Here is a 25623-nt window from a genome sequence, read left to right on the forward strand (position 1 = left end):
CTGCTACAATAGTGAAAAGTGCATTCACAATTGATTCTGGAAAAATAAAGGATTGTGCGTGGGTATCTACAATTTAGAGACAATGGTAATCTCTGTAAACAGATGGAACCATGGAGACGGCGAGGGAAAGTTTCGAACGCAGTCCAAAAAAAATCAACGGTCCTCGCATGCCACGAACTTGGAATACCGCAGCAAACGGTGCGGAAGATTTTGCGACGGCGATTGCATTGCAAACCGTACCGCCTGCAGCTCGTGGCAACAATTAAAACCGGAAGATTATGGCCGCAGCCTTCAATTTTGTATCACAATGCGAGGAGAACATTTCGCCTCCAAGCTGATATTCATCGACGAAGCAACGTTGCATTTATCTGGAAATGTTAACTGCCACAATGTGACAGTGTGGACTACTGAAAGCCTTATGAAATTGTGGCTCATGAACGAGATTCGCTGAAGGTTAATGTTTTCGCTGCAGTGTCACAGACGAAGCTGTATGGGTCGTTTCTCTTCTGTGAGGAGACTGTGACGGGTACCTCTTAACTAGATTGTTGCAGATGTGGTGGCCTGCACAACAGACTGCTAATTCCGAGATCTGCCAACAAGACGGGGCACCTCCGTAATGGAACATCGTTGTTCGTAACTACGTAAACGACGAACTTCCGCATCGCGCGATTGGACGAACAGGTGAAGATGGTGTGTCTCTGTCACCTAACCTAATGCCTTGTGGCCATTTTGTTTTGGGGATACATTAAGGACCCTGTTTACTTAACGCTACAACCACGAACACTGCTAAAGCTGAGAGAACGGATCAGTGCTGCTATGCTGACCATCGGCAGCGTTTAACCAGAGGGGGCAATCAGAGAACGTCTGTAGAGTGCAAAATGCAAACGTGGCGAGTTTAGGGTCCTGTTGATGCAGCAATTATATTTGTAAATGTGATACTGTGGAAAACATAGAGCTTGAAACCGACAGAATGGTTTACAACAGCCTTGTAAATTCCAGAATGAAATTTTCACTCTGCAGCGGAGTGTGCGCTGATATGAAACTTCCTGGCAGATTAAAACTGTGTGCCGGACCGAGACTCGAACTCGGGACCTTTTCCTTTCGCGGGCAAGTGATCTAAGGCAAGTAGACCACTTGCCCGCGAAAGGCAAAGGTCCCGAGTTCGAGTCTCGGTCCGGCACACAGTTTTAATCAGCCAGGAAGTTTCACAGCCTTGTAATTGTCGTATATGTGACTGCAATGTTGCCAAACTTATCATTCTTGTACATCCATTTTCTACCCAAAACTACCCCGCTCGGTTTGGAGCGTCTTGCCATGGTTCGCGGTGCTTCCCCCGTCGGAGGTTCGAGTCCTCCCTCGGGCATGGGCGTGTGTGTTGTCCTTAGCGTAAGTTAGATTAAGTAGTGCGTAAGCCTACGGACCGATGACCACAACAATTTGGTCCCATAGGAACTTACCACAACTTTCCAAATTTATACCCAAAACATACAAGGGACAAAATTTTGTTACAGACATTTTTGTGCTGTTAGTACCAAGGATTTAATCTGTGGCGTCCAGGTGCGAAAAATTTTGGTTCGCCCTGTACAACGTGATATTTTTGTAGTTGTTTCTCGGACGGTAAAATTTCACCCGTTCCATAAAATAAATTAACTTTCTTACGCATTCCAAAACGTATATGAAGCCGCGCGGAATTAGCCGAGCGGTCTAAGGCGCTGCAGTCATGGACTGTGCGGCTGGTCCCGGCGGAGGTTCGAGTCCTCCCTCGGGCATGGGCGTGTGTGTTTGTCCTTAGGATAATTTAGGTTAAGTAGTGTGTAAGCTTAGGGACTGATGACCTTAGCAGTTAAGTCCCATAAGATTTCACACACAAAACGTATATGAAAACTGTAAACTGACACTAGGGATAGTTACCGATAAACAAACGCGTAATCGGCCACTTTTGAAAGCTGCGTTGCACCAGTGGAACTAAAAGTGTTTGTGGTGTACAAATAAAGGTGAAACAAGAGCTACGAGTTATGCAAGAAGTAAGTGCACCTTTCTGTTACTTGAACGTAAGTCTACAGTTCCGGAAATGTGATTGCTAAGCGACTTGATATTTTGCACAGAGCAGCTGCAGCCCAGTCGATGAAAACGTTGTACGGACGAAGATATACAGTACCTTGTTAAAAGCGTCCGGACATTCCTATGTAATGCGGAACTAAGGACTAGATGCCACGAGCGGGAAGCCTGCCAGTATAAAAGCAGGAAGGGAGTATCGTGTTGTCAGTGACAGGAAAATGAGTCGTCAGGAGAGCCCAGAGACCTCGAACGTGAACTAGTCAATGGGTGTCACGTGAGTAAAATATCCGTCAAAGGCATTCCGAACCTTCTAAAACTGCCCAGGTCGACTGTTGAGGTTACTGCAAAGTGAAAACTGAAGGAACAACCACAGCTAAACCGAGAACAGTCATACCTCGTGTATTGAAAGATAGCGACCGTTGAGCATTGCGTAGGGTGGTTGCAAAAGACCGCACGCGGAAGAAATGACTCCTGAGTTACAGAGTGTTACCAGGAGTCCAGGTAGCAGAACGACTGCGTAGGGAGTTGAAAAGTATGAGATAGTATGGTCAAGCAGCTCCTCATAAGTCACACATTTCTGAAGTCAATGGTAAGCGACACTTGACGTGGCGTAAAGAGTGACGTCACTCGACAGCGCATGACGAAGCGAGTGATTTGGATTCGTGAATCACGCTTGACCCTGTGGCAAACCCATGGAAGAGCTTTTATTTGGCGAATGCTTGGTGAACATTATCGGCAATCAGTGAGGAGGAGATGTTATTACGGTTTTTTTCCGTGGTAAGGGTGTTGTCCTCTTAATGCGTTTAAGGAAATGCTAAATGCGGTAGGAAAGAACACGTTTTACAACTTGGTGTACTGTCTGCAGTACATTAACCCTTCGGAGATGACGACTGGATCAGCATGACAATGCACACTACTTAAAAGCAGCACCTGTGGGGCAATGCTCTGCGGAAAATAACATTCCAGAAATGCAGCGTGATACAGAGTCTGGACGTGAAGCCAACAGAACGCCTTTGGGATGAGTTAGAACGTCGGTTTCGCTCCAGTCTCCAGCACCTGACCCCACTATTTTGGTTTCGGCTCTTACCATTCCCCCACAGACATGCAAACGCCTCATTGAAAGTGGCCCCAGCAGTGTTCAAGCCGTCACAGAGCCGAAGGGTGGATACATATTCATGTCCACTAAGAGACGTCCAGATACTATTCATCAGATAGTCTAAAACTGAATAAAATGTGGATGATAGCTGTATTTTTCAGATAATACACTCCACAGCCACGGAAATCAAACACCATGGATAAATTAATCCTATTAATCCTGGTATTTGCCTGAAGCGATGTAGGAAAACAACAGAAAAGCCAAGATGGCCAGACGAGGATATGAACGGCAGTCTCTCGGAATGCGAGTCCAGTGTCCTACCACCGAAGCATTTTTCTCGCTGCTGAGAGATGGGTGGAGCTAAGTTTAACGCTTTTCATTCCTTTGTTTTCTTACTCTTTTGTTGAGTAGTTACGCAACTCGGTTGACCCGTCCGAGACACCCCTGCTTTCCACGCTCCCGCTGACAACGTGTCCGTTGGTTGTGCTTCAGAGCCCTTGCACGGCAGCTGCGTCCTACGTGCTGTGCCACTTCCGCCCCAACGGACGGCTCGTGTTGTTTGGTGCCGGGTGCAACGAATGCAGTTCCCCCACCCATAATCCACACCCCTGTAACTGACAGTGGGCATCTGGAGTGACATGGACGAGTGCAGTCTGCTGGAGCAGAAAACGAAAGCCTACTAGAGGAAGCGAGAATCACTTTTTACCGGTAACACCATCTTTTAGCAAGCCTCGTTCACGTCTTCGCAGCTGTCTTTCTGGGAACACTGCTAAACGCAACAGGTACCAAATGACCTTCTTTATCACAACTGGAAAGCGACATCAATGTAACAACAATTTCAGAAATAAATAGTTCTTTTGTGATCTCAAATCAGTAACACACGACTATTGGACTTTCCCTCACAACTTCAATATCTTCATCAACATGATGCCGCGATATGAGTCCGCAGTTGTATTTCTTTTTTTTTTACCCTGAACCGCAATTTGCTGTGTATTCTGTGCTATATTTGGAACACTGTGAAGCTGATCTGGAAGTCCAAATCCTTTTTCTCGTGGTGCGCCATCACGATTTCAGCGAAAACTGACTGCAGTCGCAAAAGCGAATGAAAGATTCCACAGCAACCGCTAAGAAGGAGACATTAAAGTCTGTATTTCCGCACTGTAACTCTGTTACACATTGCAAAATTAGATGATATTGATTCTGATGCTTCTGACTTTAAGGTGCTAAACAGCTGGGTCATCAGGGCCACTTTTGAAACCAAACCATACAGGTGTTTGCTATGAAACTTCGAATTTTTCCGAAAGCTTCGTTTGCATATGCTACTTCTTTTCATGTTTCTCTGAGTAGCTTCCGTCTACAGTAAGCATTCATCTTAAGTGAAGAAGTTCAGTGGCTCAAGTTTCTCCCTCTCTTGTGTCGTTTACACTGTGCTGTGCGTATTTGCTGTTTCATTACTTTCGACCCGGAAAAGTTGACAAGCGTTCCTAACTTCGTCCCCTATTTTTCTTATTGCCTCCCTCATTTCCCGGAGATCCGAAAATGTCATTTACCGTTTCACTTTAGTCTGAGGACTCAAATAAACCGTGGCTTTGTAGGACCGTGCAGAAAGTTGAGTTAAACGTGTTTACTGCTTATACAGCAGGCGATGCCAGTCCGGTGAGTGTTGTGAAAGCTGATGCGAGTGTTGAGTGCTGGGTGCAGTGAGTTCGACAGCTTCACACACACTTCCGAAGAGAGCCACCGTTGCGACTGAGAAAGCCAGTCAGATACTGTCCACGTGACGTTCTGAAAATTTTGTGCTTCCAATAACACGCTTTTAAATTGAAGGTGAGAGAAACGCAACTTCCACCTGAGTAATCTCAAAATGAAATCTCTGCATGCCAAAAATATTGTGTTTTGTGCTGCAGTCATCAAAGTAGGATGGAGCTTGCTATGCTTCTACAGACATTATCTGGTTGAATATAGCTTCAGCCTAATACAGCCTCTCGACACAATACGTTCTACGCAGCTGACACCCTGGACGATTCAACCCTTGCCGGCCGCGGTGGCCTAGCGGTTCAGGCGCTCAGTCCGGAACCGCGGGACTGCTACGGTCGCAGGTTCGAATCCAGCCTCGGGCATGGGTGTGTGTGATGTCCTTAGGTTAGTTAGGTTTAAGTAGTTCTAAGTTCTAGGGGACTGATGACCACAGATGTTAAGTCCCATAGTGCTCAGAGCCATTTGAACCATTTTCCTTATTCGGCCCTTCTCTAAGGACATCGCGGGGCTGCAACCCCCAATAAACATGATCTGACTCCTCTGTAGTTTAGCATGACCGCAATTTTTGCTCTCGCATGCCGAGTGGAGCCACTAGCAACCGTTCAGAAACATTTGATGAAATTTGAACTAGATCTGAAGAATCAGAGAGTGTTTAATGCTTCTTCAGTCCCCCTGTTTCGCGCACCCCTGTGACATGATCACGCGTGATTGTAGCATTGGCATGTGCGTAAGTAAAACGACAAGGTGTCCTTCTCAGATCCCCCAGTTCGGTAAGACTCTTAGTACCACCCACACATATTCTGTTGAGCACATCACAAATACGCTTGACGAACTTCGATACCAGTTCAGACTCTAGCGCCTGATGTTAGGCAAATTGCACCTAAAGGTGTCGAAGGGGTTGCCTAACGAGCTCAACAAAGGTGCATGGGTGGCACTGTAGGTGATGACGAACTGGAGAGTCTTAGAGCGAACTTTTGCCGTTTTATTCACGCATATATTAATGTTGCAGCCTCCCATGATAACGCCACACCCGGGAGCGATACAAGAGGGCTGAAAAAACATAAACAACATTTCCTGGTTCGGATCACGTTCATATTTCATCGAATGGTTTTGAACGGTCCCTAGTGGTTCTGCCCTGTATACCAGAGCAAATATTGCATTCAGACTGCATTCCAAAGAGATCACACCACGTTCAAAGGGGTTGCGGCACCACGATATCCTTAGACTTGAAACACCCAGGATATAGCGACAGGGTCAAATGTTGTCAAGAACGTCGGCTCATTGCTCATCGTATTCCGAAGAACTTCTGACCTGTGGCCTCTTTTTCACTTGTGTCGACACCTTGTTGTTTGAAGCGTAAGCGAGCTCGAGAGTGATGTTGCGGGGAGCCATGCTTTTGCACCGTTACGGAGGAAGGATTTAGGCACCTTTGAGCCAAATTCCGAACTTAGGCATCGCAATGAAGGACAATTACGGGGTTTCGAAAAAGTGATCCTTTAATTTGGTTATGCAGTGTCGATAATTGCATACTCTGAGAAAAGACATAGGCTACTATCAGTAGTGTCTGTCCGGTCATTAATACACCACCGAGCGAGGTGGCGCAGTGGTTAGCACACTGAACTCGCATTCGGGAGGACGACGGTTCAATCCCGTCTCCGGCCATCCTAATTTAGGTTTTCCGTGATTTCCCTAAATCGTTTCAGGCAAATGCCGGGATGGTTCCTTTGAAAGGGCACTGCCGATTTCCTTCCCAATCCTTCCCTAACCCGAGCTTGCGCTCCGTCTCTAATGACCTCGTTGTCGACGGGACGATAAACACTAACCACCACCACCACCACCACCATCACCATCATTAATACACCACATCATCTGTAAGGGTCCCGATGCACTTCCCTGAGACACTTCTCAAGTTACTTCTATATCTATCGATGACTCTCTACCCGATATAAAATGTTGCATCGTGCCAATCAATAAATTCTCAGTCCAAGCTCAAATTTGCTATGGTACCCGTATAATCTAACTTCTGTTCTGCGAGGCAGTTGTTAAAGTTGATAAATGTTTTCTGGACATCAAGAGAAAAAGAGTTGGCCAAATGAGAGGAGGGGGGGGCAGTTATCATGAACATTCGTACGAGGAAAAATCACTTGATTATGCCGCTGTATAATTTTTCACATATACGGCTTCTGAAAACATGGCCCCAGATCTTTTTAATTAATTGTTTCACGCAGTTCTGCCACGACCGCCGACGCTGTACCATTTTTTGTGACGTTTCATCCTTGTTAATCAGGTTCCAGTGCTCAGTTTACGATTCTCTATAAATACATAGGGTCCGTGAGATGGTGTCTGCAGCGCCATCTGCTTCAGATAACGGCTGACGACAAATGTCAACACACAGTAACCCAAGTTCCATACATCGGTACCTGTTTCAAATCCGTAAACTTGTCGAGTTTTGTGTCGACCAACTACGATTTGCGGACAGCATTGATTTTCTGTTATCATTTGAAGAAAACTGCTGCAGAATCGCATCGAACGCTTGTCGAAGCTTTCGGTGAACATGCTCCTAGGAAAACGCAATGGTTCAAAAAATTCAAAAGTGTTGATTTTGACTTGAGAAACGACTAGCGGCGGAAACCGCCGCAAAAGTTAGAAGACAACGAATTGCAAGCCTTATTGGATGAAGATGATACTCAAACTCAACAGGAACTCGTGAAACAGTTGAATGTGACGCTGAAAGCCGTTCCTGTTCCTTTGAAAGCTATGGGAAATGCGCAGAAATTGGGGAAACGGATTCCACATGAATTGAATGAAAGACTGCTGCTCGCCAGATACAAAAAGAAAGACGTTTCTCCATCGAATAGTGACAGGTGATGAAAACAGATATATTATGAGAATCCTAAGTGTCGTAAATCGTGGGAGAATCCAGGCAAACCATCCACATCCAATGCAACAGCAAATCGCTTTGGAAAGAAGACAATGCTCTGTGTTTGGTGGGATCAGAAGGGCGTCGTCTATACTGAGCTGCTAAAACCTGGTAAAACCGCTAAAACTACCAACAGAAAATGATCGCTTTGCATCGAGCATTACTTGAAAAGCGACCGGAATATAGAAAAACGCAACACAGTCATATTGCTCCATGATAACGCCCCATCACACACAGCAAAACGGGTCAGGGAAACGATCGAGGCGTACATTTGGGAAATAATTGGGCATGAGGCTTTATTATCCAGATTTGGCTCCTCCGATTATCATCTGTTTGAAGCACTGGGACACGCTCTCTCTGAACAACGCTTCATTTCGTATGAAAATGTACGAAAATAGCTCGCTGACTGGTTCGCTTCAAAAGAAGGGCTGTTTTTCTGGCGTGACATTCGTAGCCTGCGGGAAAGGTGGGAGAAATGTATAAATAGCAATTGAGATTATTTTAAATAAAATATTAGTTATCAGCTTCAAACAACAGGCGTGTAATTATTGTAACCAAATTCCGGTTTCATGTTCTACACCTGGTCAGTACCTGCTGCGAGAGGTGACGTAAGCGCCTCTTCGGTAAGGCTTAGCAGCGCCCACGGCCTTAAGTCTGTGGTTGCGGCGGGAGCCGTTCAGGGAGAAAGCGCAGGTCATCGCTTAGCAAGGCCGGCATTTCCCTCCTGCCACCTCCCTCCCTGCCTCTATCTCTCTCTCTCTCTCTCTCTCTGTTGTCTGCCGAGCCAGCGGGATGCCTCATCCTGGAGTGGTCCAGACTTTCCGTTATAACATCCGCTGTGTTGGGCGCCCCTGCACGTTAGGTAGCCTGCAGTCATCGTAACTCGTTCATCATCTGACGTTAGCCACACCCAGGTGACTATTTCTTCATCTACATCTATTCTTTGCAAATCAGCTTTATGAGTGTGGCGAGGGCATTACCACCTGTGTCACTTATCAGGAATACTCGGTTGTCTGTTGGCTATCGACTCACATTCTGTGGTGTCACTGTACACTTCGATGTAATGGTTGCTGTGGAGGGTTGGCTGTACGGAACAGTTTCCTTCATCTACATCTATTATCTGCAAATCAGCTTTATGAGTGTGGCGAGGGCATTACCACCTGTGTCACTTATCAGGAATACTCGGTTGTCTGTTGGCTATCGACTCACATTCTGGGGTGTCACTGTACACTTCGATGTAATGGTTGCTGTGGAGGGTTGGCTGTACGGAACAGTGTTTTATAACGACGCGGATTAATATTCACAATGATTTTAGTCAAACAGTCTAATCTTCTCTTACTTTCATGATCGTGATACAATGGAGGTTGGAGAATATCCATAGATATCTCACATGAAGCTGGTTCTTTGAATTTTGTAAGCAGCCTTTCTCGGGTTAGATGGCATCTGTCTTCAGGTGTTGGCAGTTTAAGTTTTTCGGACTTTCCTGTCGTGAGTCAAACAGACCTGTGACCATTCGTGCTACCCTTCTTTATGTATAAAAGGACTCCCTCCTACTCCTATTTAGTATGGGTCCCACATCCTACGATCTATGGTACGGTTATTTTGGAAACAATTTTTCGTAAACTGACAGAATTTTTCTAGCACGCTACTGTAGAACCGAAGTCTGCCACCCACTTTACCTACAACAGACTCCAAGTGGTTATTTCATTTAATGAAACTTCCTATACTTCGTACGCCGAAAAAAGCTCTGGCAGCTGCCCTTTACAGACGTTGAGGACTTGTAGTTGGAACCAAGACGGTTAAGTTTGACATAGGAACTCATGTCCGGAAACGTTCCGTTTTCGAGCTACACGCAAACCACCAAGACACACTTTCAGATCTCCCGCATTTTCGGCGCCATTGACTAGGGCGTTTCGTAAGTCTTTTTCCGATCGTCTGACGTCACAGGTTTGTTTGCATGCCAGTCAGCTGAGTTTGTGATGTGCCTAGAGAAGTTCGTGCCTATTGTTGTGCTTGTGGACTTTGTTCAGACTGTACTACCATACAGTAGTAATCATTCTCTACAGTATAGAAAGCAAGCTGTACGTACATTCCATTTTTAATATGTTGTTGTTGACCAGGGATGAATTACACGATTGCGGAATGAGCCGACTTGATGTGCACTGTATGGCGAAGCTCTGTGGAGCAGTAGGGCTGCTCGTCACTTTCCGCACCACTAGACCCCTTCGCACCCCCTCTTTGTTACGATGTACAAGCGGGCCTCGTGCACATTTAGCACCAGAAGATTTCGTCCGTGGTGCTCCAAGGCGGCGGCGCACGTCCGAATTTGAAGAGGCTGTACTCCACGCAGTGGAAGAGGATGCGATGGCAAGTACCAGGAACATAGCAGATGGACTGAATGAGCAACACCAAACTGTCTGACGTGTTCTGCTTGAGCAGTAGCTGCACTGTTACCACACCCAGAAGGTAAAGGCAATACAGCAACAGGATTTCGCATCAAGAATCCACCATTGAAGGTGGTTCTTCCACAGTTGTTTGGACGAGTCCAACGTTCCAAGACCGATCCTTTTCAAGGATGAAGCCAAGTTCACCAGGGACAGTGTTCTCAGTTCCTACAGGAATCATGTTTGGACAGATATAAACGCTCATGGTGCACGTCCCCATAATTTTTAGGAACGATTCCTGGATGGACGTCTGATTGCCAGTTACCTTCTACCCCGCGGGGTCTAGGGCGTCCTGGCACGGTTCGCGCGGCTCCCCCCGTCGGAGGTTCGAGTCTTCCCTCGGGCAGGGGTGTGTGTGTTGTCCTTAGCGTAAGTTAGTTTAAGTTAGATTAAGTAGTGTGTAAGCCTAGGGACCGACGATCTCATCAGTGTGGTCCCAAAGGACCTTACTACCACCACCACATCTTACGAGTGGCGCCTACTTGCGATTACTTGACGGCTTACTACATGGGCTCTTGGAAGATGTGCCACTGCACGTACGTTAAAATACATGGCTCCAGCATGATGGCGCACCACCTCAGTTTTCAAGTGCGGTCCGGGATCATCTGGACCAGCGATTTGGACAACAGTGGATAGGTCGTGGTGACTCGATTGCTCGGCCTGCACGTTCTCCGACTTGAACCCGCTGGACTACTACCTCTGTGTTCACATGAAATCCTTGATTTACGAGACCCCTGTGCGTTCCAAAGAAGATCTGCTGGGGCCGGTTGTGGTGATCCTGTGTATTAGAACAAGGTACGGAGGTACCGTATCTGTGTTGAGGTCGGTGGTCGTCATATCGAGCCTACTTATAAGTGGACCCAGATGACAAGCAACACGAGTCAGAGAGCAACGTGTGTTGTGGTACTTTCTGTGTTTTCCCCAATAACAGAGAGCGGTTACGTTTGCTCCATGTCAACCCCAGCCGATGCATGGTTCATTTCGTGGCTGGGTAAGGTCCTTATCCAACGCACTCATGGCGCATGCCGCTTTCAGAAAGCAGTTGTTGTACATACAGGGAAATGCATTAGATACAGGTCCTTACGTAGTATCATAGAATACATAACGGAAACAACACAATACGATACACTGAGGAACCTACATACATGGAAACTGTTGAACGCGGTGTGGCCGAGCGGTTCTAGGCGGTCTGGAACCGCGAGATCGCTACGGTCGCAGGTTCGAATGCTGCCTCGGGCATGGATGTGTGCGATGTCCTTAGGTTAGTTAGGTCTAAGTAGTTCTAAGTTCTAGGGGACTGATGACCTCAGAGCCATTTGAACCATTTTTGAACAGAATGAGCTTTTCACTCTGCAGCGGAGTGTGCGCTGAAATGAAACTTCCTGGCAGATTAAAACTGTGTGCCCGACCGAGACTCGAACTCGGGACCTTTGCCTTTCGCGGGCAAATGCTCTACCATCTGAGCTACCGCTACAGAGTGAAAATCTCATTCTGGAAACATCCCCCAGGCTGTGGCTAAGCCATGTCTCCGCAATATCCTTTCTTTCAGGAGTGCTAGTTCTGCAAGGTTCGCAGGAGAGCTTCTGTAAAGTTTGGAAGGCAGGAGACGGATACTGGCAGAAGTAAAGCTGTGAGTACCGGGCGTGAGTCGTGCTTCGGTAGCTCAGATGGTAGAGCACTTGCCCGCGAAAGGCAAAGGTCCCGAAATCGAGTCTCGGTCGGGCACACAGTTTTAATCTGCCAGGAAGTTTAATTTTTGAACAGTTGAACGCAGTCACCGACAACATTTCAGGAGCAGAACAGACATATACAACAGACTCATCGAGACATAAGGCGCAGAAGACGAAGACAGGCCAACATGGAGATCTCGAGTAGCTCCAGTACTGACGATGAGGCAAGTGACAGTTACAACACTGACATAAAAAGACACACGAAACATACATAACGTAAAATTCGTAAAACTATTCGCGTGAACATTAATGAAAGATTGCCATTTATATCTTACTATGAAAAACTCTAATTAAAAATAGAAGAAATTAAGATAGTCAGTGGATAGATATTGTTCTAAAATCCACGTTTAACCTCTGCCCAACATAGTAAAATAATTACCTAAATGAACACATCATTGTAGATGCAGTAATATGAATGTAAGATACGTTTAGTATAAAGTAAGCAAGCAAAATCAAACAGCGTAAATACTCAACAGAAACAGATCATGCAAATTACGCAGTTATATAAAATTAATGGGCCCACTCCTCAAAAAAGTCTAGTTTTATTCTACAAAAGTGTTTTTACGAGTTTAGTAATCGGTTTGTGGTATTTCGTAATTTCTCCTACAGCTATGTAGGAACAGTAAATAACTTAGACTAATTGAGGCAGGATATTGTTTAAAAGCCATGCAGAATTTGTTTACTCACTAACCTTGCAGTAGTAGTTGTTACGTAACCTAGCAAACATCAACTCACACTGCTCTCTAACAAACAACACAGCCATAGATTATATCCTCATGGGGACCGATGACCGTAGCAGTCTGGTCCCTTTAACCCCCACAAACCAACCAACCAACATCCTCATGGACTGAACAAAGTGTATAAGTAACCTATTCGTATGTTGGCAGCGCTATAGCTGTGTTAATATCGCTGACAGCGTTCTGCGCCCTTGGCAAGAGATTCTGTGGTTGGACGGACTAGCAGTTAGCGAGTGGATAGGGAAGTATATGGACATGATATTTTAGTGGAGACTCTGTGTTGGTAGGACATGCAGTGTAAAGTGAGATGAAATGATGTATTTATAACAAGATATACTAGGAAATGTATAGTGCTTGGGCAGTGGAATTATTGACAACTATATAATTTTTGGAAATGGATGTCAAATGAATAAGGTAAAATTTCTTTTTGATAACCATATGCCACCTAGTAGTGAGTCTATAGTAGTTAGAATCTTTTTATTTAGCTGGCTGTTGTTGCTATTTGCTGTAATTGTAGTGTTATGAAGATTTTCTGTGAGGTAAGTGACTTATGAAAAGAAATGGGGTTTGCACTATCGGGAGTTGTGATTGAAATGAGTTTAGGCAATTAACAGAGTTGGAGGTTGTTTCGTATTTCCTTAGTTTCATATTTTTTGGATTTGTATTATTGTTAAGATTTATTGCAATTCAGGGTCATTCCTTTGTGTTAATTGTTTTAAGTCATGTTGTCAATGTATAGAAGTCAGATTGCATTGGGCTTGTATATTGTGGGTAATAAATGAATAGGTTAAGTTTGAGTTGTCTTTGTCAGGGAAAATTCTGTAGGTCAGTATTTAATGAAAAAAAATTAAAGAGTTAGTATCACGTGTTTTCCCGAAAAGGGATGTTCATATGCATAATACTAAAATCTGTAGCGCCACATGTGAACGCTGGACGTTCAGTCCCAAGTCTCCTTCCACAGGTGGTGTTGGTGAAAGGATACCTATATCTACTCTTTGTTTTCTTTTACTTTCTTCCTAAATTATACCATAAGTTTATAATTTCCTATTTCCAAATGTATCTTTCTTTCGAAAATTTGTGGAATTGCTGTAAGTAAATAAAAGATAACACAAAAGAACTCCACGGAGTTCCACCTCCACGTGGAGCTGCACTGGCAAAGTGCTCGTAGCCTCAGCTGCGTAGCACAGCTTTATTGCGCGGTTGTGGCCACGCTTACTGGCCAAGAGGTCTGTGTGGAGCACTGCGGCCTGCATAAAGTAATAAGATGTCAGACCCTAGTAGCCGTAATGCAGCTTGGAAAAAAAATGCAGCTTGCAGCGGGAAAACAATACGTTTCCGGACATGTGTTCCCATGCTAAACTAAAACGTCTTCATGCCAGCTCCTCAAAGTCTGTAAAATGAACATAGATAAACATACATATTGTTTGTGTGTCTGTAAAATTAACTACTAATACAGAAAATAAAATTAAGACATCAGAAATTAAAGCACAAACATTGGCATTTTGTAGAGGCGAGTCTCCAATATACTTTTCCCAACTACTTTTATTTAGATTTTAAATTTCAGTCCTGAATGAATGTAAAACTCCTAACCATCATTAGAGCTACATTTACCGTTGCTTGGACTGACATTTACACCTAGTATATCATGAAAAACGATAGATGTAAGACCACAAGTATGTAATCAGAGCTGAAACCAAAACGTGACTGTTCTTTAGCCACTGTCAAAGATGTTTCAGTTCACGAAGAGATACAGACTGTCTGCTCTGAAATGTTCACCAGAATGGCAGCAGCGGCGTAATAAGATGGTCGCCTGCCGGTAGTTACTGCCCTGGGAACGTCGTTAAGTGAAACTATCCCAGCTCCTGCTACTGCTGCTGACTTCATTTCGTTACCTTTGTTACCATGCGACGCTGTGGATTTCGTAACGGGCTTCGTTCACAGAATGAGAACTCGGATTTTCCCCTGAGACTGCATGAAAAACGCGAGGTTTTATTTCTGACAGCTAGTTCATTACAGAAGCAATGCTTAGACCGTGTCGACTGTAAAAATTATCTTTTTAACACGGAAGCCCGAGCTGCGCGTCTAGTCGCAGACATCTGTTGAGCAACAATGTCGATTTATTGGACGTTGCAAAAGTTTGTTGGAAGATTCTCGTCTCGTTCTGTCACTGCCTGATAGAATCTTCATAGCTACAGACATATTTCCACAAGTCTGTGCCCTAGGTTCGAACACCTGTGACATTTGACGTTTTCTTGGATTTTCCGTGCTCACTTTACGTCTTGTTAATAGATTTTCTTTAATGTGAATGAAAAGAAGTTTTACTTAATTTGAAGTAAAACTTGAAATTATCTGCCAAATAGCCAAATAAAAACTAAAAGTCATAATTAAATAGAAAAATAGCGCCGTAATGTATGATAAAAGACGCTGGACCATTCGACGAAGATATTACTTTAAAAACTACTAACATCTTGTAAAAAAAAAAACGCATTAGCTACTAACAGTTTCTTTATTACAAGATCATACATGACCAGCTTCACGATGATTAAATCGCATCCTCAGATGTATACATACAACTAATTTAACATTGAGCATAAACCAGAGGATGTGATTCAATCATCGCTAAACCGGTCGTGTATGATCCTGTAACCAAGGAACTATTAATAGCTAATACGGCTACGTAAGTTTTTTAGAAGAGTTTAATAGTTTTTCAAAAATTTTTGAAAATATTTCTGTTGCGTATCTAAACTGTGGACGCTCAAACCACAAAATCTTATATTCGAAGAGGGGGGGGGGGGGGGGGCAGAGTTCAAATAAATATCCGGCTATCGTTGTTTAGGTCACAGTTTCAGTGGATTTTACCCTCTAATACGTGTGTCTAGAAAGAGTGCACTACATAAAGACGGCTTGAAGGGATTGTCCAATGTTATTACTAGTCAAAGCGAGAAGAAAAGTCCTGTAAACTTCTGTCCAGAAACAAAAGAAAGTGGAGAAACAGTCCATACTTACTATTTTGAGATATTCGTAACGAGTAGCCTAAAATCATCTGTGTGTAGGATTGCTGTAGTTCCTCTACTTTTATTGTACTAAATCAGTTCAAATGCAAAAAACAACCGAATGAAATTGAACAGGAAATTTCGCGAAGATGCCGCAGCACATGATTACTGCCCCATAAGGGAATTATCTGCACTGGTTGGGGAATTGTGCGCTTGAGAATCAAAGCTTATATTAGGCAAAAGTGAGTGAAAAGGACCACCGCCACTTATCTGCAAGTTCCTGTTAGGAAATAGGGATATTGAAGTGTATTTAAACAGCGACAGGGTATGCGTGATCACCTTTTTTGTATCCCGCCTGGAAGGCGGCGCGTGGGTCTGCTCTTGTAAACTGAAGGGTAGGCCGAATGTAGGAAGCGAGTAGGAACAAGAGAGTTAAAAAAAAAAACTGCTTTAAGGTAAAAAAGTGCATTTAACAGAGAATATTAATCAACGACATATATGTAACTTTTGGTATAGATGAGCACGTAGGTGCGAAGCCGGATGTATCAAAGCTAACAGGTAAAATCTGTGATGGCTCATCCACTACGAAGATCAAACAATGTTGGTTGGTTGCCAGCTCGAGCGGCGCTTGTAGAGCTGCACAGCGCCGGCTAGAGGGCGCTGTCGCCGGTGTCTGTCGTAGTGCCAACCTAATAACTTTCACCTACGCCGTCGCGTCGTAGCTATCGATACCACGACCTTCATTTTCACACTTCAACAATTTTTAGATTGTTCATTTCTTGGATAAACAATCACCACAGACGAGGTCTTTGGGTGTCCTTTTCAGGTACATGCAGCATGATTCATAGCAGAGCACCAGCACACATGCAACACAATTCTTTGCCTTGGCCTACCCCACCACCGATGCAACATACCTGCTTACGTTTTTTACTACGTGTAGCTATAGATTTCAGTGCACCAGAAAACTGGTGATCGTCATTACGGTACTCACATACTGGAAACATCCGTTATCTCCGATGACTCTGATGTTTGCTCCTTCATTTTGGTTTTCTTTTGCTTCATTTCTGCCAGCACAGTAAAGCAGCCACGTACAGCTTTTCCAGTTCTGCTCCCAATCCAGTCTGGCGTTTCTTTTCGTTACTTTCTTTGTTCTTCGTTTCAGCTTCTATTTCACGCGAGTGTGCACCTGTTCTTACAGAGCAAGCTTACCTCTGTCTGCCTACATATTAATGCGATCAGATTCTGTATGTTAAATCGCAATATTTAGAAAACAAATTCATGCGATGATACAACGGATTACAGAACTAAAAATTCAGATAAAGTAAATAAGTAATAACTGTAAGCTTAACCTCTCATTATCTGCTTGCTGCAATAACACGAAACTGGCCCGTTTTATTTGTCTCATACGCGCTCCACAGCTCAAATTGTGGCAATCTTCTTGTTCCTGCTTTATACCTATAGAAATCGGAAGAAGGCAGTCGGAAGTCATGTTCACCGCAGACCTCACAATCTGAATGCGTACGATTCCACGCTGAGTATAATTATCCAGATCTTCCTTGAAGTCCTCTTTACAGCAAAGCGAACGCGAGTGAACACAAGCGGATGGGCATTGGCAAGCAACGGACGGAGGCTTCGCTTCTACGCGCCATCATTGACTTCTACCTGAGCTAGGAGCCTAAATTAGAGCGAACGGAAGAGAAAGCATGTGTTTTGTTTTTTGGCTCCTGAACATTGTCGTGGTGAAGTTGCTTAACCTACATTCAGTACAGTGTGATGGGGAAAAGAAATGTAACTTGGGTTATTTTGTATAGTGAGCACTCTGTTAGCCATGAAATCGAAGCAGTGTAGGCACAGAAAAATGCAAGTGTCTACATTTTTGTACAGCCGTAAAAGAAGTTTTGGTTGGGCTCTAATTAGTGATTTGCAACTCCAACCATCGCTTGATTTATTCCAAAACGTCTCATGCGTGTCGATGAAGACTTTCGGCTTCTTCTATCTGCAATTGAATCGAAGATTTCAAAGCAAGACACAAATTATGGACGATCCGTATCAGCAAGAGAGAGGCTAGCACTAAGGTTGTGATTCTTACCAACAGGTGACAGCTATACTACCCTGAAATATCTTTTTTGTACACCAAACGCATCTCTTTCCAAAATAATTCCTGAGGTATTTGCTTCCATTTGAGATTCACTCGTCGATTTTATAAAGGTAAAAGCGAGGGAGATACAATCATTTTTAATGAGTACCGGTAACGAAATGTAAAAATACACGAAAGACACGCCACACCTTTATCGGCATCGCTGGTTTTGCGCACCACGGGTCTGGCGCTGAGTATCTCAGCAGTGCAATACGCGGCGCCAGTTTGGAGGAACTCTGCTCACATTAAGCAAGTTGACGTCGCCGTAAACGAAACTGTACGTATTTGCCACAGGATGCCTCAAACCAACTCCCTAAGACAAAATTTATCCCATCATAGGCATAGCACAACCCACTATCCGCAGACAAGTAGCCGCCGGGATCGAAAGGTCAAAACAAAAGAATGATCCTCGACACCCGATGCATATGTACCGAAAACAACGTGTCCGGCTGAAATCCCTCAGGAGTTTCATTGAAACTACTGAAGAGCTCGCCACCGAGTCCGTCGCAAGGCGGCTATCTCTTTGGGAAGAAATGGTGCCACACTCCACAATGGAACTACTTGAGGAGGGATCTGCAGGATTTCAACTACCTTTTACAACTTGGAGGTCATTAAACTGGCTGCGCACTGAACTAACTGGGTGCAAATCAAACCTGTTTAAATGGGGCTACAGTGATAGCGATAGGTGTGAATGCGGAGCAATACAGGACTTAAACCACCTATTGATTTGCCCAGATATCTCTATAACATGCACTAACGACGATATTTTGAAAGTCAATGACAAAGCAACCGACGTTGCTAATTACTTGGAAAGGAAGATACAATTGGTGCATCCGGATACGGAAGGAGAAACCTTTATCGGAGGAAAAACGATTTTCTTTTATTCTGCTTCTGTATTTAAATTTTGCAATAGTAGCTAAACTGATATATTAAGACAGAGGCCTCTAATGGATGCCACGACAACGGTCAGGTCTTTCCTGTATTTTTATTTTGCATCAATCGAAGTTATCTGTTTATTTTGATGGCATTTATTTCTCTTATAGAAATTACATGAAACAAGACAACTTACTCTGTTGGTATTGCCAGCAATGCGGCATTTGCTTGTCCAGTAGTACTTGTTTTACTTTCTTTTTATGATGTGAATCTTTAGGATACCACAGTACACTGCGACGATGCGAGTGCACTGCGTCTATCTTCGGCTTTAGCTGACACTTAAGTCTATACTCGATGTTAACAAATTTCTCTCCTTCAGAAACCTTTTCCTTGCCATTGCCAGTCTACATTTTATATCCTCTCTACTTCGACCATCATCAGTTATTTTGCTCCCCTAATAGCAAACTTCCTTTACTACTTCAAGTGTCTCATTTCCTAATCTAATTCCCTCAGCATCACCCGACTTAATTCGATTACATTCCATTATCCTCCTTGTTTTGCTTTTGTTGATGTTCATCTTATATTCTCGTTTCAAGACACTGTCCACTCCGTTCAACTGTTCTTCCAAGTCCTTCGCTGTCTCTGACAGAATTACAATGTCATAGGTGAACCTTAAAGTTTTTATTTCTTCTCCATGAATTTTAATACCTACTCCGAATTTTTCTTTTGTTCTCTTTACAGCTTGCTTAATATACAGATTAAATAACATCGGGGAGAGGCTACAACCCTGTCTCACTCCCTTCCCTGTCCCACTACTTCCCTTTCATGTCCCTCGACTCTTATAACTGCCATTTGCTTTCTATACAAATTGTAAATAGCTTTTCGCTCCCAGTATTTTACACCTTCCATCTTCAGAATTTGAAAGAGAGTATTGCAGTCAACATTGTTAAAAGCTTTCTCTAAGTCTACAAATGCTAGAAAAGTAGGTTTGTCTTTTCATAGTCCTCCTTCTAAAATAAGTCGTAGGATCAGTATTGCCTCAGCTGTTCCCATATTTCTAAAGAATCCAAACTGATCTTCCCCGAGGTCGGCTTCTACCAGTTTTTCCATTCGTCTGTAAAGAATTCGCGTTAGTATTTTGCAGCCGTGACTTATTAAACTAATAGATCGGTAATTTTCACATTTGTCAACGCCTGCTTTCTTTGGGATTGAAATTGTTACATTCATCTTGAAGTCTGAGTGTATTTCGCCTGTCTCTTACATCTTGCTCACCAGATGGTAGAGTTTTGTCAGGACTGGCTCTCCCAAGGCCGTCAGTAGTTCCAATGGAATGTTGTCTACTCCGGGGGCCTTGTTTCGACTCAGGTCTTTCAGTGCTCTGTCAAACTCTTCACGCAGTATCGTATCTCCCATTTCATCTTCATCCTCTTCCATTTCCAAGATATTGTCCTCAAGTACATCGCCCTTGTATAGACCCTCTATATACTCCTTCCACCCTTCTGCTTTCCCTTCTTTGCTTAGAACTGGGGTTCCAGCTGAGCTCTTGATATTCATACATGTGGTTCTCTTTTCTCCAAAGGCCTCTTTAATTTTCCTGTAGGCAGTATCCATCTTACCCTTCGTGAGATATGCCTCTACATCCTTCCATTTGTCCTCTAGCCATGCCTACTTAGGCATTTTGCACTTCCTGTCGATCTCATTTTTGAGACGTTTGTATTCCTTTTTGCCTGCTTCATTTACCGCATTTTATATTTTCTCCTTTCGGCAATTAAATTAAATATTTCTTCAGTCATCCAATGATTTCTACTAGCCCTCGTCCTTTTACACCTACTTGACCCTCTGCTGCCTTCACTACCATTCTTCTTCTACTGTATTTCTTTCCCCCGTTCCTGTCAATTGTTCCTTTATGCTCTCCCTGAAACTCTGTACGACCTCTGGTTTAGTCCGTTTATCCAGGTCCGATCTCCTTAAATTCCCACCTTTTTGCAGTTTCTTCAGTTTTAATCTACTGTTCATAACCAATAGATTGTGGTCAGAGTCCACATCTGCCCCTGGAAATGTCCTACAATTTAAAACCTGGTTCCTAAATCTCTGTCTTACCATTATATAATCTGAAACCTGTGCGTATCTCCAGCCTTCTTCCGTGTATACAACCTTCTTTTATAATTCTTGAACCAAGTGTTCGCTATGATTAAGTTGTGCTCTGTGCAAAATTCCACCAGGCGGCTTCCTCTTTCATTTCTTAGCTCCAATCCATATTCACCTACTACGTTTCCTTCTTTCTTTTCCTACTTCCACCCATAAATCTTTTAAATTCGCACAGTTGTTAAAAATGTTTTCAGGGTATTCAGAAATTCCCTTTACAAATTTATAAGAATTGTAGAGAGGAGTGATTAGATAGTTTTTTGAACTGGAACCCATGTCCAGAAGCCTATCGTTTCCGGGCTACAACCGTTTGAAAACATGTTGGTAAAGCGGCTATTTTTACAAGTAATTGATTAGGCGTGCCCCGCACGTCACTTACGTTATAATTCCACTCATTCGTACCCGAAAAAATTACTCGTGTTTTCGTTGACGGATTTTCTGAAACGTGATGCAGTACGGCGTCTTCCATTTCTAGTGTGCGGCGTCCCTCGGAGCACCACAGTCACGTCTGCTGACGGTGAAGCCATCCTTCCCCGAAGCTGTTACGTCATTGTGACGAGAAGGATATGGAATCGGACACTGGCTAAAGGCGGCGAACAGGTCTCACACTACCCTGAGCTTCGCCACTCAGAAGATATTCCGCAAACGTGAACTCAGCCCTGTTGCTCTAACACTCACAGATGCGTGAATGAAGTTCGAAGCAGGTCAGACAGATATGATGTACGTCAAATGACATCCGACGTAACCACCACCCACTACGAATACGCTACTGTACCTACCTGGAAATCATGTTTACAAACGGTTGCACGTAGGTTCCTCTTCAACGTATTACACTACTGGCCATTAAAATTGCTACACCACGAAGATGACGTGCTACAGACGCGAAATTTAACCGACAGGAAGAAGATGCTGTGATATGCAAATGATTAGCCTTTCAGAGCATTCACACAAGGTTGGCGTCGGTGGCGACACCTACAACGTGCCAACATGAGGAAAGTTTCCAACTGATTTCTCATATACAAACAGCGGTTGACAGGCGTTGTCTGGTAAAACGTTTTGTAATGCGTCGTGGAAGGAGGAGAAATGCGTACCATCACGTTTCCGACTTTGAGAAAGATCGGATTGCAGCCTATCGCGATTGCGGTTTATCGTATCGCGCCATTGGTGCTCGCGTTGGTCAAGATCCAATGACTGTAAGCATAATATGGATCGGTGCTAGATCCCAACGGCCCCGTATCACTGGCAGTCGAGATGATTGGCATCTTATCCGCATGGCTCTAACGGATCGTGCAGCCACGTCTCGATTCCTGAGTCAACAGATAACATTTGCAAGACAACAACCATCTGCACGAACAGATCGATGACTTTTGCTGGAGCATGGACTGTCAACTCGGAGACCATGGCTGCGGTTACCCTTGACGCTGCATCACAGACAGGAGTGCCTGCGATAGTGTACTCAACGACGAACCTGAGTGCACGAATCGCAAAACGTATTTTTTTCGGATGAATTCAGGTTCCGTTTATAGCATCATGATGGTGGCATCCGTGTTTGGCGACATCGCGGTGAACGCACATTGGAAGCGTGTATTCGTCATCGCTTTACTGGCGTGTCACCTGGTGTGATGGTATGGGGTGCCATTGGTTACACGTCTCTGTCACCTCTTTATTCGCATTGACTGCACTTCGAACAGTGGACGTCACATTTCAAATGTGTTACGACCCGTGGCTCCACCCTTCATTCGATCCCTGCGAAACCCTACGTTTCAGCACGATAATGCACGACCGTATGTTGCAGGTCCTGTACGGGCCTTCCTGGATACAGAAAATGTTCGACTGCTGCCCTGGCTAGCACATTCCTCAGATCTATCACCAATTGAAAACGTCTGGTCAATGTTGGCCGAGCAACTGGCTCGTCACAATACGCCAGTCAGTCCTCTTGATGAACTGTGGTATCGTGTTGAAGCTACATGGGCAGCTGTACCCGTACACGCCATCCAAGCTCTGTTTGACTCAATGCCCAGGCGTATCAAGGCCGTTATTACGGCCAGAGGTGGTTGTTCCGGGTACTGATTTCTCAGGATCTATGCACCCAAATTGCCTGAAAATGTAATCACATGTCAGTTCTAGTATAATATATTTGTGCAGTGAATACCTGTTTATCATCTGCATTTCTTCTGGGTGTAGCAGTCTTAATGGCCGGTAGTGTATGTACTCATTCCCCTCTACAAGTCGTAGAAATACGTAATGGGAATTGCCGAACATCCTGTATGCAAAGTGAGTGCGAGGTTCGAAACGGACGACGTGTACTGCGCGTTGTGGCCTGCGCTGCCCCTCGACGTAAAGCCGTCAGACGGATGGCAACGGCGACCTCGGGCGCTGGTTCTGGTTGCACTTGCCTCGGCAACTCTCTCGTCTGACCAAGTTCTGCGCATGCTCAAGCGAGACGGTGGCTCATGTTTCCCGGCACGCAGCACCCCTACACGTCTCTGTTACATTTCAGAATGGACACGGCTTTATACATCATCGCGTACCGGATGCAAACGCTGCACGATAACCTTACCGGAACGCGCCTAGTATTTCATACGGTGGAAATTCTAATCACGTAGCGAATGACATTGATATCCGACATACACAATCATGGTCCAGTGGTTCAAGTTCCTGGTCGGCTTTCTCGATCGTCTCCTATGGTTTTTAGGGAGATGAGCGATCCTCTTTACCTGTTCAGATCAGTAAATTTGGGTATATATTTTCAACTGATCTGTAGGTGTCTTCCTTTTTATCCTGCTTCACATAACTTAAATCGATAAGCTTCCGTGTCGCAGTAATTTTCGTGTCTTTCTTTTCATGGGAAATTTCTTTCGTTTCAATGAGCACGTGGATATCCGGTGTGATAATTGTATGGAACTGAACATATTGTTATTTTTTCAATCCTTGAAATTTAATCAGTTGTTGATATTTTAATAAAAGTGATAAGATGCATAAATAATAAGATTACGACCTCTAGACTCAGATGTACCATCATTTGTTCTTGATTGTTCTATGTCTTATGAAAGCAATGCCAGACTTTTGCGTATACCACTATATAGATGTAAAACACTGCTTTATGCAGAAATGTGACCGTGAAGTTTTGCGTTCATCATCAAGCATATCTATCGAAGTGTATCAATGAGATTTACTGTATGTTTTGAAATACACTCAAAGATCTAAATAAAAAAAAAAAAAAAAAAACTCACCACGAAGGAATCATTCGAATGGGACGGAAATCGCTAGATATGATGTATAAGGGGCATTCAAATGAAACTTAGTCACAGTGTAAAGTAACGATAACGATTTTATTAACTCAAAAATGTACTTATACACAGTACACATACTCAAAAACAGTCGCCAAAACTGTTGGCACATTTGCGCCATTGCGACGCTGGCTGGTCGATTCCATCCCTAAAGAAGCTGGTAGGCTACTGTCGGACCCATGCCTGGAGCCAGTCACACACTTCGTCGTCCCTTGCGAATCGATGTCCGGGAATAGTTTGTTTTAGAGGTCCAAACACATGAAAGTCTGTCCCAGCGTTTCCCACCGAAACTGCTGCAATGTCGTCTTCATTGCACTATCATGCAGGAGGATAACACCACTGGAAAACATGCCTCAGCGCTTCGACGTGACGGCTCGTCTAAGGTTTTGTAAAGTGGCTTGATAATGCTGCTCATTGATGGTGGTTCCCCGTTCCTGGACCACGACAATCACTGGGCCCTTGAGGTCAAAAAAGGACAGCACGATCTTACCAGAACGGGTGTGCACGGCCTTTGATTTCTTTGGAGGTAGTGAAGTCGCATGTTTCCACTGCTTGCTCTGACGCTTGCTTTCCGTTTCAAAATGGTTACACCATTGTAGAATGAAGGCTTTCACGACCAGGTGACATGGCTGTTGATATACTTTCCGGGATGTGAGGTCGTGGTCCAAGAACTTTTTCTGCTCCTTACGTTTCGTCCAGGACTGCGCTGGACTTCCTCAGAGGCGCTGCTCCGCTGAGTCTTGCCGACTGACTGGTCGGGTGTCTGAGAGCGACTTATATATTGTGAGAAAGGAAGGCGTGGTTCAGGTGACACGTGATGAGTAGTGATAATCCATAGCAAACATAAGGTTGAAAATCAGCTGTAGCGGAACATGCTCTTCAACCAGGAAACCACAAAGTGAAGTTTTCGGATACCGAAGTTTTATCTACAACGTTAAATTACTATCCACGCCTATACAGAGAAGCTATTGAAATTTATAAACATCACGATAATTTTAATACGAAAGAGGAGGCTATGAAACTCAGCGATATATGGACAGTGGCTCTACAAAATTGCTAACAATTTTTATCTTGACAAAGTGGTAATCGATAGTCAACCTTATCTTTGCTATGGATTATCACTGCTCATCACGTGTCACCTGAAGCACGCCCCCCTTTCTCACAATACATAAGTCGCCCTCAGACACCCGACCAGTCAGTCGGAAAGACTCAGCGGAGCAGCGCCTCTGAGGAAGTCCAGCGCAGTCCTGGACGAAACGGTAGGTGACACCATGTTTCGTAAACCGTGGCAATACGCGGCACAAAGCCGTATTTCTCCCCGTGATAACGTTGCAGATGACTCAAAGACGGCGCCATTCGAGTATTGCGGTGTTTGGCGGTCAGTTGGTGGAGAACCCACTGCGCACAGATTTTTCGAAAGTTCAAGTGTCGATGCATTACGG

The 25623-nt window shown here is 44.2% G+C and overlaps 1 protein-coding gene across 1 annotated transcript in view; it reads left to right on the forward strand.

The window, feature by feature from the left end:
- The window catches only part of LOC126355138 (uncharacterized), a 233205-nt gene that overhangs the window by 100944 nt on the left and 106638 nt on the right, over window positions 1-25623 (forward strand). The window lies entirely within an intron of this gene.

This window comes from Schistocerca gregaria, chromosome 3 (assembly GCF_023897955.1).
Source record: "Schistocerca gregaria isolate iqSchGreg1 chromosome 3, iqSchGreg1.2, whole genome shotgun sequence".
Classification (NCBI taxonomy): Eukaryota; Metazoa; Arthropoda; class Insecta; order Orthoptera; family Acrididae; genus Schistocerca; species Schistocerca gregaria.